Source organism: Watersipora subatra, chromosome 2 (assembly GCF_963576615.1).
Source record: "Watersipora subatra chromosome 2, tzWatSuba1.1, whole genome shotgun sequence".
NCBI classification, from domain to species: Eukaryota; Metazoa; Bryozoa; class Gymnolaemata; order Cheilostomatida; family Watersiporidae; genus Watersipora; species Watersipora subatra.
This window is the reverse complement of record NC_088709.1, coordinates 5,910,218-5,922,799: the sequence shown is the minus strand read 5'-3', so window position 1 is coordinate 5,922,799 and position 12,582 is coordinate 5,910,218. Positions and strand designations below refer to the sequence as shown.

At 35.2% G+C, this 12,582-nt stretch overlaps 1 protein-coding gene across 4 annotated transcripts in view; it reads right to left on the bottom strand.

Moving 5' to 3' along the window:
- The window catches only part of LOC137387376 (zinc finger protein ZFP2-like), a 49,589-nt gene extending 44,329 nt beyond the window's left edge, over positions 1-5,260 (bottom strand). For 2 of the 4 annotated variants that reach the window (XM_068073784.1, XM_068073787.1), the window contains exon 1: positions 5,162-5,260. The gene's annotated coding sequence lies outside the window, so the exon portion shown is untranslated. Of the gene's footprint in view, positions 1-5,147 lie in introns of all 4 variants that reach the window. The other 2 variants (XM_068073786.1, XM_068073785.1) reach the window with 2 other exon arrangements.
- Between the last annotated feature and the right edge of the window lie 7,322 nt (positions 5,261-12,582).

Genomic DNA, 12,582 nt, shown 5'->3' with positions numbered 1-12,582 from the left:
ACACCTGAGTCTACCCGTACCGGGTGTAGTAAAACGTGTGACGCGTGATGAGGTGTGATGATTAAAAACACTTCTACATAACATAAAATCATTCTAAAACACTCATAGATGATTTTCAGTTAGGTAAAAAAAATTGCGTGACACTGCGTGATGGCTGAAATCATGCCAGATCATCATAAAATTGCTCCCAATGGCTTACCAAATGCATTTTAAGTAATATCTCAACAAACTAGAAATATGCGTGAGGGTAAAAATTGGTCAAAAATGTGTTAAAACTTATTGGAAATACTTGAAAATCTATTAGAAATCGTCACGAGTCATATTCACACATGCTTGAAAAAAACTTTGACTTGTATTAGCTTGAATATAATTTAAACTTGGAAAGATAATCACTGAAAACCTCTACACATTTTTAAAGAAATACTATACTGTTTGTTCATCTTGGCTCATTATCCTAGATTTCCAAGAGCCCCTGAACTTCTAGAGCCAAGAAAAGAAGCCGTACTCTGTGAGGTGGGTTCCCTTTTCTTAATAATATTAATTCTGCTTTTTACTACATGTAGTACTTTTTCTGGAATTGTGATGACATTTAGCTAGTTGTTGTTTTAGGCTAGAGGGAAATTAAAAAAAGTAATGAATTAAGTATCATTGAAAACAAGTCTGATACTTATTGTATCAGACCACCACTGTGACCATGACATGGTTCATATCAATATGTTTTAAGAAGAAATAGAAGCAACAGCCTTAGGCTCTCATTAGGCCTGCAATCGTACTGCTTATACATGTACTAACTGGTTCGATTTTATGTGTGTACTGACAAATATATGATATAGTAGGTGTGATATATATTTTTGACAAATGTTTAAAGGTTGACTTTCAATAAATTTCACATTACAGTTATTTGGTACCAAAAGATTCACCATGTCTTACTCTGTTGTGTTGTAGGTGCCAAATTTGTGGAAATGTGATTACAAGCTCTTAAAAGCTCAAAAACGAAAAGCTGCCATAGATTGGAATCTGCTTATTATCTGACAAAGCCATTACAGTTTGGTTATTATCTTGTCTTGTGATGTTCCCAAGTGAATTGAACGGCCAATAAAAAACTCAATATAAAACTTTTTGTAGGACTAGGTTATGACAACACTTCGAGTTTTACCGAAGACCCCGTATCAAATATAGATGCACGCGACTTTACAGTTTTGTTTCGGCTTGATCAAATCGTAATCTGATCATGTGTCCCAATACTTCGCTATTAATTTTTGCAGCACTTTTTGATTATCACAGGTGACCAACGGGCTCGTCATGATTGTCAGACGATGATATGTACTCCTTCGAGGTAAGGTTAAAAAATTAAATGAATTTTTACGGTAAGTTGTAAGATATCACTGCTAAAAATGACAGCATTACAATGACAATAAAATAGACGCCTAACAACAATAGACATGGTTTTATTGAATGCGGGAAGTAGATTTGAGAAAGTATTTTGACGAATAAGGTTGCATGAAAGTGTAAACAGAAACCATCTACCACAACTACGTCACATTTAAGCCGTTTTGGAAAGAGAATTCAAACTACGGCTGTCTTCGTGATGGCTGCGATTAACTGTTCATTTTTGAGCTATCAAGAGCGTGTAATCTCTTTTCCACATATTTTGAATTTACAAAATAGCAGATTAAGACATGGTCAACCTTTGGATACTAAATAACTGTAAAGTAAATTTTGTTGCAAGTCAACTTTTAACAGAAATATTTCGAAGAGCATTGGTTTACACTGACTAAGACCGAGAAGAAACGTTTGAAAAGATACAATTTTTTTTCTTTAGGCACAGAAAGAGAAAAGGGCGGATGAAGCCAAGCTTAGACAGCAAAAGATGAAGATGCGCAGGGTGCCATGCACTGACATCGTCAAGCTGCCAACACCAACTAGGGCATCGTCTGGCGAAAAGGTTTGTCTTTGACGACTATATTTCGTATAAAAAAGCCACTGAAGAATGATTCGTCTGTGGGAGTGCTTCAATGGCGATGCGAGATGATGTGCAAGGAGTTAGCGTCATCAGTTGATTTTCAGCCTAAAGCGTCTGTTGATGAGCAGAACCAAAGAGTGCCTTCTAAGCCGAATTTTCTTTTCATTACTCGCTCTGTTTATATTTTCTTTTGCTTAATATTTTTCAGCTTAATATATTGTCAAAATATTAGTAGTATCCAACTGCTCACCTGAAATCAGTGTTGCGAACGCGTCATTAACCTTTTCAACAGAATTCCAAATTTCACTACACTATTGTTTTGTTTTTGTTGTTTGTTACTGCTACATAAATTATATTTTTATCTAATCACATGCAGATGATCATAATCTCTGTAACTGCTTACCTGAGCATGGTTTTGCATATGTATTGCAATACTGTATACAATATATTTTGCATATATGTTTTGCTTAATTGATTTTCAGCTGATATTACCTTGGTGCGCTTGTAAGATGAAGAGTTGAAGGAAAGGTATCCACATACAGTATTTAAATGAATATTGCACCCAGCCAATATGTTGTTATATCCGTTTAGCAGCAGCACCTAAGGCTTTCACAGACATCCCAACATATAATTCTTTTAGAAACCCAAACTAGAAACTGGCTGCAAATACAAAACCGACCAGAACTTGAGCTATATGCCAATTTAGGTAAGATGTGCTTTAATTTGAGCCTTGAAAGGGTTATATTGTTTTTGAATTAAAAAAATTAGTAGCTTATTTTAGGGAAACTTGTCTTCTTTAAAATGTTGTATAACATAATAATCAATTTCAGAGCAACTGCCAAGAGGAGTAATTTTTGTTGGTTAATGTTGCGGCCTCTTCATTATACATGTAACTTACATAAAAAATAGTGGGCGTGGCCTGTTTGTTTGGAAACAGCGAGCTCCTATTACGGCTTTCGTTGGTCATGAGACTCTGTGAAGCTGTATGGCTCTAGATTTACAATTATATCATTTAGGCACTGCATTGAAATAACAATCTGGCAAATTAGTTCTGGCTTGTTGAGATATTACTTAAAACGCATCTGGCAAGCCATTGGGAGCAATTTTATGACGGCCTGGCATGATTTTAGCCATCACACAATTTTTTGTACCTAACTGAAAATCCTCCAAAACTCATCTATGAGTGTTTTAGAATGATTTTATGTTATTTAAAAGTATATTTAATCCTCACACCTCATCACGCGTCACACTTTTTACTAAACCCGTACTCAGCCTGGTTGTTTCGCTTTATTTATGTTCCAGTATAAAGAACCTCAAAAACCTTTGGTAGCTTTGTGGAGTATGGGAATTTAATCAAATGAGGAAATTTCATATTAATTTGACTAACAGTTCGTTGAATACGGTAAAAATATTGACAACACTTCTATACAAACGACAAATTTGAAATGGCTACCAAATGAACACTAGTTCTATCTTCACTTCCATACGCATAGTTTGTTTACAATTATGAAATCTGTATTGGTTTGCGCAGTTTTTGTTCTTAGCATAATTTAAAGGTTTCAAATTGACTTTACTTTTATTTTTCGATATATTCCCAAAATAAGGAGAACACTTCTAACAGCCCGAGAAATGAAAAACGACTACCAAAAAAATTTAGTTCTCTATGTATTTGCGGTTTATGCGGAATTACCAAACTTTGTTCGCTTTGTGAGGTGAAGAATTTCAGCAAAAACCTCAAGTTTTACGTTGGTCAGAGGATTATCTCGGGAGATGTTCTCGAAATAAGAAAGACAGCTTTAACTGATCAGTAAATGATAAATGACTGCAGACAACATTAGTTCTTAATGACATACTGATTGAATTTTTTTGTAATAAAGATAGATACAAGGCAAGCTAACTAAAAAGTAAACTAAAAAGATTCTTCTCCTCAGCATCAAGAGATTTAGATCACAACTATTTGTTTTTCTACTCATAAAGAAATACAGACTTGATCAGACTCGGTTTGCATCAAGCATTATGTTTTTAGATACCTCTAAAATGTCCCAATTTTAAAGAGTGAAAAAATTCACAAAATTTGATTTCAGTTTTTTATTGAGTTTCACAAGTTCGGAGTTCTGATTTGACGCTTAGTTCAAATGGAGTTGTGCCATCCTAAATACCTTCACAGTTGATTGCATGTTGTAAATACGGTTTAGGATCAGGGGGCTTGCTGGTGTATCGAATGTTAGGCTTTAAAGTGTTAAATAGCACCTTGTTTAACCAGGTCTGATACATTCGAAATGAAAAAAACTCTTGACGCTGGTGACTTTAATATTCCTCTGCCCATGGGAGAGTGCAAACGATAGGCAACATAAACGTTGCTTTGCTCAAAGGATGGAACTTATTTTCTCTCCATCTTTTTCCTAACCGGTACTCCCAAGTAGCATACATATTGCGTGTACTGTAGGAACGGTTCACTCTTATTTTAGTTGAGTCACTCACACCATGAAGGCTTATGACGATGTCAAATGTAAACTATGGACTTATTTTACAATGAGCGTGCAATTAAAAACAAGCCAATTCGCTGATTTGTAGTGGCAAACATAAGGTATCCATACATTTTCTAATTCTAATTTTGTATTTTAATATTCACGTGTGCTCTATTCCGTAAGTTTTATTTTATGTATGTGTTCAATTCTTGTTTTATTGCAATACCACTATGTTTTGTTGTTGTTATTATTGTATGATTTGGCACTACGTTATGTCAACATATTATTAGCTATTATTACCTGACAGGCGTTTTAGGTTTCACGGTTTAGTTATATTTTCAATACGTACATATAGAAGCTCAACTGCTGCCTACATTTCTCTAAGTGAGATGGATTATTTGGCAATTACAATCGTTTACTCTCAATAAAAGTGAGAGACAGTCAGTACATTTACTCTATAAGTCATCAGAGTTGAAAAGTTATTTGTGCTAACTACTCATTTTCTACTATTTTAGCATGATAATAGGTCTATAGGTGTACACTGCGTCCTCAAGTCAAAATATAATCAAACCGGCATTTCATAGCATACCTAAACGTTACTACCTAAACGACATTGCACTCTTAATGATTGTGAATATTGTAAAATGAGACAGTATACCCATTCACTGGTTACAAATATAAGTAATAAAGCTTGAGAGTAAAAACTTGTTACTTACAAAATTATGCTTACCTTCGCTTGTAAATGTTATTGAGATTTGCAAAGTACGTTTGAAATTCAGTTAGACACATTCGGTCTTAAACGAGGCTGGCAACAAATTAACCATTTTCATTAATGGGATAGCTGCGACTTGAAGGCGGAGCTTATTTCAAGAACCCCAACGAATAATATTTACGTAGAGCAGACAACTCTCTTCTAGTTTATTTGACAAAACTCTCCATAATTTTTTGGTGAATTTTGGTTAGCAGACTAATGGATTTTGGCCAATGTTGTTTGATCCCCGACCCTCTGTTCATAAAGATTGCAGCTTCAAACTTGCAGCTGCTTCTTGAAGAAAAAATACCACTTCCTCTGGGCCATTTCCACAAGTGGAAGTGGTCAGGGAGATACAACTGTCCTGCTGGTGCACTGTTATGCTCACGGGCTAGCCGGGTCACGAACTCAAGGATTTTCGCCACGCTCATACAAAACAAAAACAACAGGGTAGACATACTTTTCGCGGTCTTCCGCACGAATATTCAAAAATACTAACAGATGTCAATTCTATCGGCCAAACACAACCTACTAATGGATGAGCAACCTATTAATGTATCCGAATACCTCATATAAAATAAGCCAACCAGGTTACATAAAGGTTAATACCCACTTTATCTCTGGAAATATGCCTGCCTGCGGTTTTTGGCCAAGATTAACCAGGGTTCATCATACACCAAAATGTCTATTACGGGTTCCGGAGGGACCCCGTTCTGTTTATTAAGATCGGGCGTCCATATAAACACCCTGTCCCGAATAGAAGCCACAATGTAAGCTAATCACAACGCCATACAATACGGTACCTACGCGCTAGTTGTAGTAGTGGAGTGGTAGTTCATTTACGTGCTCATGATTTATTCAACGCGTGAATTTGGTTGGCTTAAAAATAGTTTAAGTTTTGGTACGGGGACAATGGACCCACCCGATAATATTAAATAACGGACTAGCTCCAGAACCCGTAAGAGACATTTTGGTGTATGATGAACCCTGGTTAATCTTGGCCAAAAACCGCGGGCAGGCATATTTCCAGAGATAAAGTTGGTATTAACCTTTATGTAACCTGGTTGGCTTATTTTATATGAGGTATTCGGATACATTAATAGGTTGCTCATCCATTAGTAGGTTGTGTTTGGCCGATAGAATTGACATCTGTTAGTATTTCTGAATATTCGTGCGGAAGACCGCGAAAAGTGTGTCTACCCTGTTGTTTTTGTTTTGTATGAGCGTGGCGAAAATCCTTGAGTTCGTGACCCGGCTAGCCCGTGGTTATGCTGGTGCAATTTTGGAACTTGCCAACCTAGTTGCTCATTGAAGATTATAGTAGTATGCTATATGGGGGTTCTGGAGCACTTTGCATTCAATGACCTTTGCACTCAATGACCCTAATTTTATGCCGAGTTTCGAAAAACTAATATATAATACGGAATACAGGAGATGGAGGTTTAACCGTGATATAAGCCAACCCCATGTAGCATACTACTCTAGCCAATTTTTATATTAAAAAACTTGTAATAAATAAGCATGGATAGCAAGGTTGTAAACGGCACAGAATTTAAAGCAACCACCAAGTCAATAAGCAAACTGGCTACATTAAATAAAACATCTCCTTATACCATCGTATCAGTCAACCCCGAGCCAACTAAATACAGCTCGTATATAGTCACAGTTTGTAAAGATGATATGAACAAAAAACTAATTGTTTTTATGCCAAAATATATAGCTGATAGCACTACGCCTGGCAAAAGATTTGTATACAATGGCTTGCAACAATGATCTGATACTAGCGAACACACTTATCACTCCGTATTGTGGGCTAAGGATGATTAAGTTACAATAAATGATAAAGATTCCCATCAATGCCTGAACTTATATCAATGGACCCACATGGAAAAAAAGTTGTGATGATGTTGATCTGTTTTTTCCTCCTCAAGATAATGTTTTTTATAAATGGCAAGATCATGAACTGAGACTACGAAAGAAAAATTATGAACCTAATGAAAGTCTGTTTATTTAAAAAAATGAACCAACATAAAATAAACCTAATTAAAGTCTGCTCATGTAAAAAAATGGGCCTATAAGTTTTTTTAAATGAAGCACACCTAGACCCGCAATACTTCCTTCAAGAAATAAAACAGAATGTCATGTACCGCCTGAACTTAGAGATCAGAGTGCACTAGTGTTGAGAGAGGTTGCTAAAAGCCGCGGTATAGATAAGTGATGAAGATGAAGCAACCCGAGTTATTGAGAGTTTTAGAAAATAAAAAGTTATAACTCACTGAGAGAGCTATGGCGGCTGGTCTATGGCGGCTGGTATCACCTACTCGATGTTAGCATAGTTTTATAATTTTATTTATAAAACTACATTTTAATTACAGCTCTTAGAAGTTCTTCCTTTTTTTGAAATACCCAAAGTTTCTTTAGGTAATGCATTTTTTCTAGCTTCTCTAAATAGCTGATGTACCGCATCTCTATCTTTCATGATCCTCGAAAATTCTTTTTCATTTTTCACAAACCCTAGAAAGCACTAGAAACCCATCAGAAACCCTAGAAAGCACTGAATTATATATGTCACCTGTTTCTTGATAGATGGCCGAGTGTTTGTTTCCTTTTTTTCTAGCCTATTTTTTGAGACTTCTATAGCTTCAGTTCCAGCCGCACATATAGCCCTTACAATACTGGTATAGCGGGCAATATCCCTATACCGATACTGGCTAAAACAACACCAGCTGTTGAACTACCTACAGATATCATACTAGATACAGTTGTAATCCTTTACACGTGTTAACCACTTTGGTATATTTTTTGTATAATAAACCTCTCACTCATTATAGTTTTTAATTCTCTTCGAAACGCGATTATTTCGTCTATTCTAAAGACGAGTGGATCTGAAGAGCTATTTTTTCAAGACTAAGATGTAATTTATTTATCAATTCTGCCATTTATTTATACACAAATATCATTCATTTATTATACGTTCGCATCCACTCGCAACTCGCTTGCGAAGTTCATCTAGAGTTTCTTCTTAATGCAGATGCATTGCTATTAGCGCCTGTATCATCATTTATTGTATTCTGCAATGTCCATGAGCCCAACTGTTTATCGAGTCTGTATAATATATTTTATCATCAAACGCTGTCACAGTCTTTTTCGTTATAGTTTTAGTAGCAATGGAATGCAGTTTTTGTTGTATTAAAGTTATACAACATGAACTACTGGGTATTCCGAAAACTAGGCAGTCTTAGTATTTGTTAAAATTCCAATTTTTGATGATGTAGTTTTTTTACACCTTCACCTTTTTTGTTTTGATACTCATACTTTACACAGTACGATTTAGATCTTTAAGTTACAAATTCTAAAATTGGTTTACCACCTCCCTCGTCAGACCTATCACCTTTTATTTTTCAAACTATATTGAGGGTAATCGCTCGTACAACCTTTCGTAGCGTATTCAGACAAATATAGTTCCTGATAAAAGTCTTTAGTCGGTACGAATATTACAAAACTATCGGTATCCGTATACAACAGGCTCGCTTTTGGATATCGCTTTCAAATATTGTTATAAAAATAATTGTACAACAAAGTTTTTGAAGTGTCTAAGATTGCCTGACCAGTGTATACGGTTTTGTCTAATACTAAAACAGATTTGTTGAGTAGTACCGATGATAGTTTTTTCTTAAACTCTTTGGTGCACTTGAACCGAGGGTTTTTAATCCACTTTTCTTTTTGTTTGGTATCAGTCTCCAACTTTACCTCTATTCTATTTCTAATATTTTCCATAGATTTGCCGAATACTGAATTATTCATCAATTTAAAATAATCATTTTTAAAATCTGACTTGGCTTCTTTTCTAAGGTCTGTATTAAGTTTAATATATGGCTCCATCCATGCCGATCCTTTAAACTTTAGTATTTTATGTATTTATGTTATTTTTAAACTCATCTCTAAATAAGTTTTGAGAGCCTCGTGGTGTACCACATAATTATTTTTATCCGCTAAGTTGGGTATAAGCTCATTAATTTTACCAATTGGAATTTTATATTGTTCAGCTAGTGACATCATATAATCGGAATATTCTGCAGGGATGATTGTTTCGGGAGCCGCTGGAAAGTCATTGTGTTCATCCTGTAATTATTTAAAATACTTCAAATCTACTTCAGCAACATAACCTTCATCATCATTAATTTTTTGAGCGATTTGACCCATTGAAATCCATGAGTAGAAAGCTTTTTAGAAATTGCCCATCCATACAAGTTGTTCATATCTACGTACATTATATAGCTGTTTAACTGCATCGGGTCATAGTCTTTAAGAAAAGGATTATTGGCTTTGGCATATCTCAAAGATCTACAAGTTGATAACCCTCGTCTAATACCCGACTCAACAAAGTTGTAAATGTCTACATAATTCAATAGCTCTAGTCGAATGCCAGTCCTTTTTAACAAAGCATCCCAGCTTAGATGAGATGTAATGTAATGGCAAGGGTGGAGTTTATAAATGTCCAATGCTAGCTTTCAAACGCATCCGTAAGCAACAATATATCAGTTTTTAGATACAAGTCGTGATACTCACCAAAATCTTTAACATTTAACTGCTGCAATATTTTTTGATAGTGTGTATAATGAGACTGTTTAATGTCGGCGTATCCATTGAGAGAAGATTTTAAAGCTTTCTCGGGAGGTAGAGATTTTTTTTAAATCTATAAAAAGCGTTCATATACTCATACGGATAAACACCTTTTCTAGATAAAAGCTCATGATCATCGGAGAAAGCCGCTCTCAAATGGGTAAAGTTTTTGAGATAAGCTACCAATTGAGACTATTGTTTAAAAATTGTAGCAAGTCGATAAACTTGAATCTCTTGGCAATGGTCATTGACCTACACCTTTGATTCGTATTGGCTATGACATCTACAGACTCTTTTGCATTATAAACTTTGGGTGTGAGACGAGAATCATAGCCTCTAAAATTGTGAAATCCAACTACAATTTCATTAGAAACTCTAAGTTTCAGATTATATTTGAAGTGAGCCGGTTCTCAGTACAAACCAGACGCATGGTCTCCAACTTTATCATCGAATAAAGATGTCCAACATATCCAACGATGAGTAGCTTTTTGAAATTCTTGTTCTGGTTGCGGAGTTGTTGAAATAGGGGTTTTTGGAATGGATTTTACTTGACGATCAATTTCATTTAGTTCTCTATAAAATTATTTCATACGGTTTTTTCCTCTGTAAAGTTAAAATCTCAAAGATTTACCTTGTGAGTTTACCAAGTGAATTGCCAAGCCCCAAGGTACATGAGCAATATCTTTTATAATACATTTAAAATCTGAATACACTACATGGGAAACCTTTTCCACGTTTTTATAATTCAAAAATTTTAATACGGGACCTATTGATATCATTTTAGTTTTGCATTTACCGTCGTGTAGCTTTAAACATTTTGTTATATGATCTTGCAATGCTCTGCCACAAGTAAACTGGCTTAAACATCTTAAATAGTAATATCGTTTTGCTTTGTGATTAGTTGGTTTACAAAACAATGCTGATTTCCTTTTAATCCGCGTGTAATGCTCTTTGTACCATAAAAGAATTACAACCGGTAATTATACTTTATAAAGCTTGCTAACAATATGCAATACATTCAGTTCATTGTTCTTTCCAGTCCAGGAGTGGATTGAAGGAAAAAGGATGTGAAAAAATAAAACTAATGCTTTCCATTTTAAAGCTGACTATATTGGTCTGGTTGAATCGGCCAAGCATACCAAATTTGTGTTAGTCGATGTCGTTTGATTTTCCAATAGTACTTTTTGAAATAATTTTCTTCATTGGTAATTTTGTATTCTAACGACTGTTCATTGGCTTGATTACTGCGCATGTTCAAGCTTTACCTATGGCCAAAAGTTTATTTTTCGCTACGTAAAAATCTTAATATCTTAATAAAAATTTTAATATCAACTAGTTCAGTAGTTTAGAAGAAGCTATTAAACAACCAGATGAAGCTGAAATGAATTGAAGCGGAAGCAGCACTAAATCGCATCTGGCTAAGCAAATTAGGCTACATTCAGAAACTTTTTAAAGTTTTTATTTTTTGTTTTACATACATCATGAACATTGTTTCTGTAGCTCGTTTTTCAGCATATATTTGTAGCATTTAATAGAATACTATTATATAAGGGATAAATTTGCAAGTTTGTAGGGTCCTAGTTGATAGCATCATTGCTATTATTTGCTGCACACTGTAGAAAACATATCAATGAGTATATGGAGTTTTTGAGAAGACTGGCTGGTTGCAGCCTTGCCTGGCCGGCAAAGAGACAGCTTGACCCTGAAAAATTTACAATAAAATGGCTTGGCCAGACCGGATCAAAAAGAGAAGATGACAGGCCGATGCTATGAGGACCAGCTAGTCCCAGATGAAGGATGTAGATATTTCTCTTATAAGAGGACATAAACACCAAGTTCAAACAGATTGAATGTGGAGAAGCGTTAAAGAAAGTCATGTACTTTGGCTATTCTAAAGCCGGGGTCACACGATGGTCGAACCGACTTAGGTTTGGTCTTGTGGTTGTTTTACTTCGGTTCGGCTAAGCCACATATCACACGGCATCCGAAGTCACTTTGCTTCCTAGATACCATACGCGTGGAGACAGGACACTATTTCATTGGTAGTTTTTATGTATTTGAGCTAAATATTTCTATTGTAAACAAAATACTTTGAGGAACAACTATTAATTATAATTAAGCAGCAGATTTATCAGAAAATCGTTCAGCTGCTCAACATAAATCACTTGATACAAATATTTTGCCAACCCTTCCCATCAACAAAATTATATGTTTTATTAACATATGAATGTTTTTCTATGCTGAGTACATAACAAACAAAAACAGTCTTTATTATTATAGTACTGTGATTTTACATAAATAAATCAGTCACCGATACTTCATCAGGATGAGTATGACACTTTACTTCTATTCTACACGAAAGAAAACCACCACCATTCTCTTACATTTATGCAAAACTTAAGTGCAACATCTTACATTTATGCAACAGAATCACAAGTCCGGGTGAGCCTTGTCGTAAATTGCTTCATGTTGTTTATTTAACAAAATAGAAGTGTTGTCCCATTTCTTTTTTAACTTTGCTCACACGCAAGTAAGGAGAAATGTGACGCGTGCTCGCTAGAATTTTAACCAGCCAATAAAAGCAAGGGTTCGGCCACAAAATTTCGAGCAGGACCGAAATGGTTCATTTTGGCCAGAAATGTCTTCGGCCGAACAATTTACAACTGACAGCGACATCGTTTTGCGTCATTTAGTTCGTTTCAGCTCTCGTGTGACCACCCCTTTACACTGAACAGTTAGAATATTTATACAGTACCAAAGACGTTATTCTATACTTG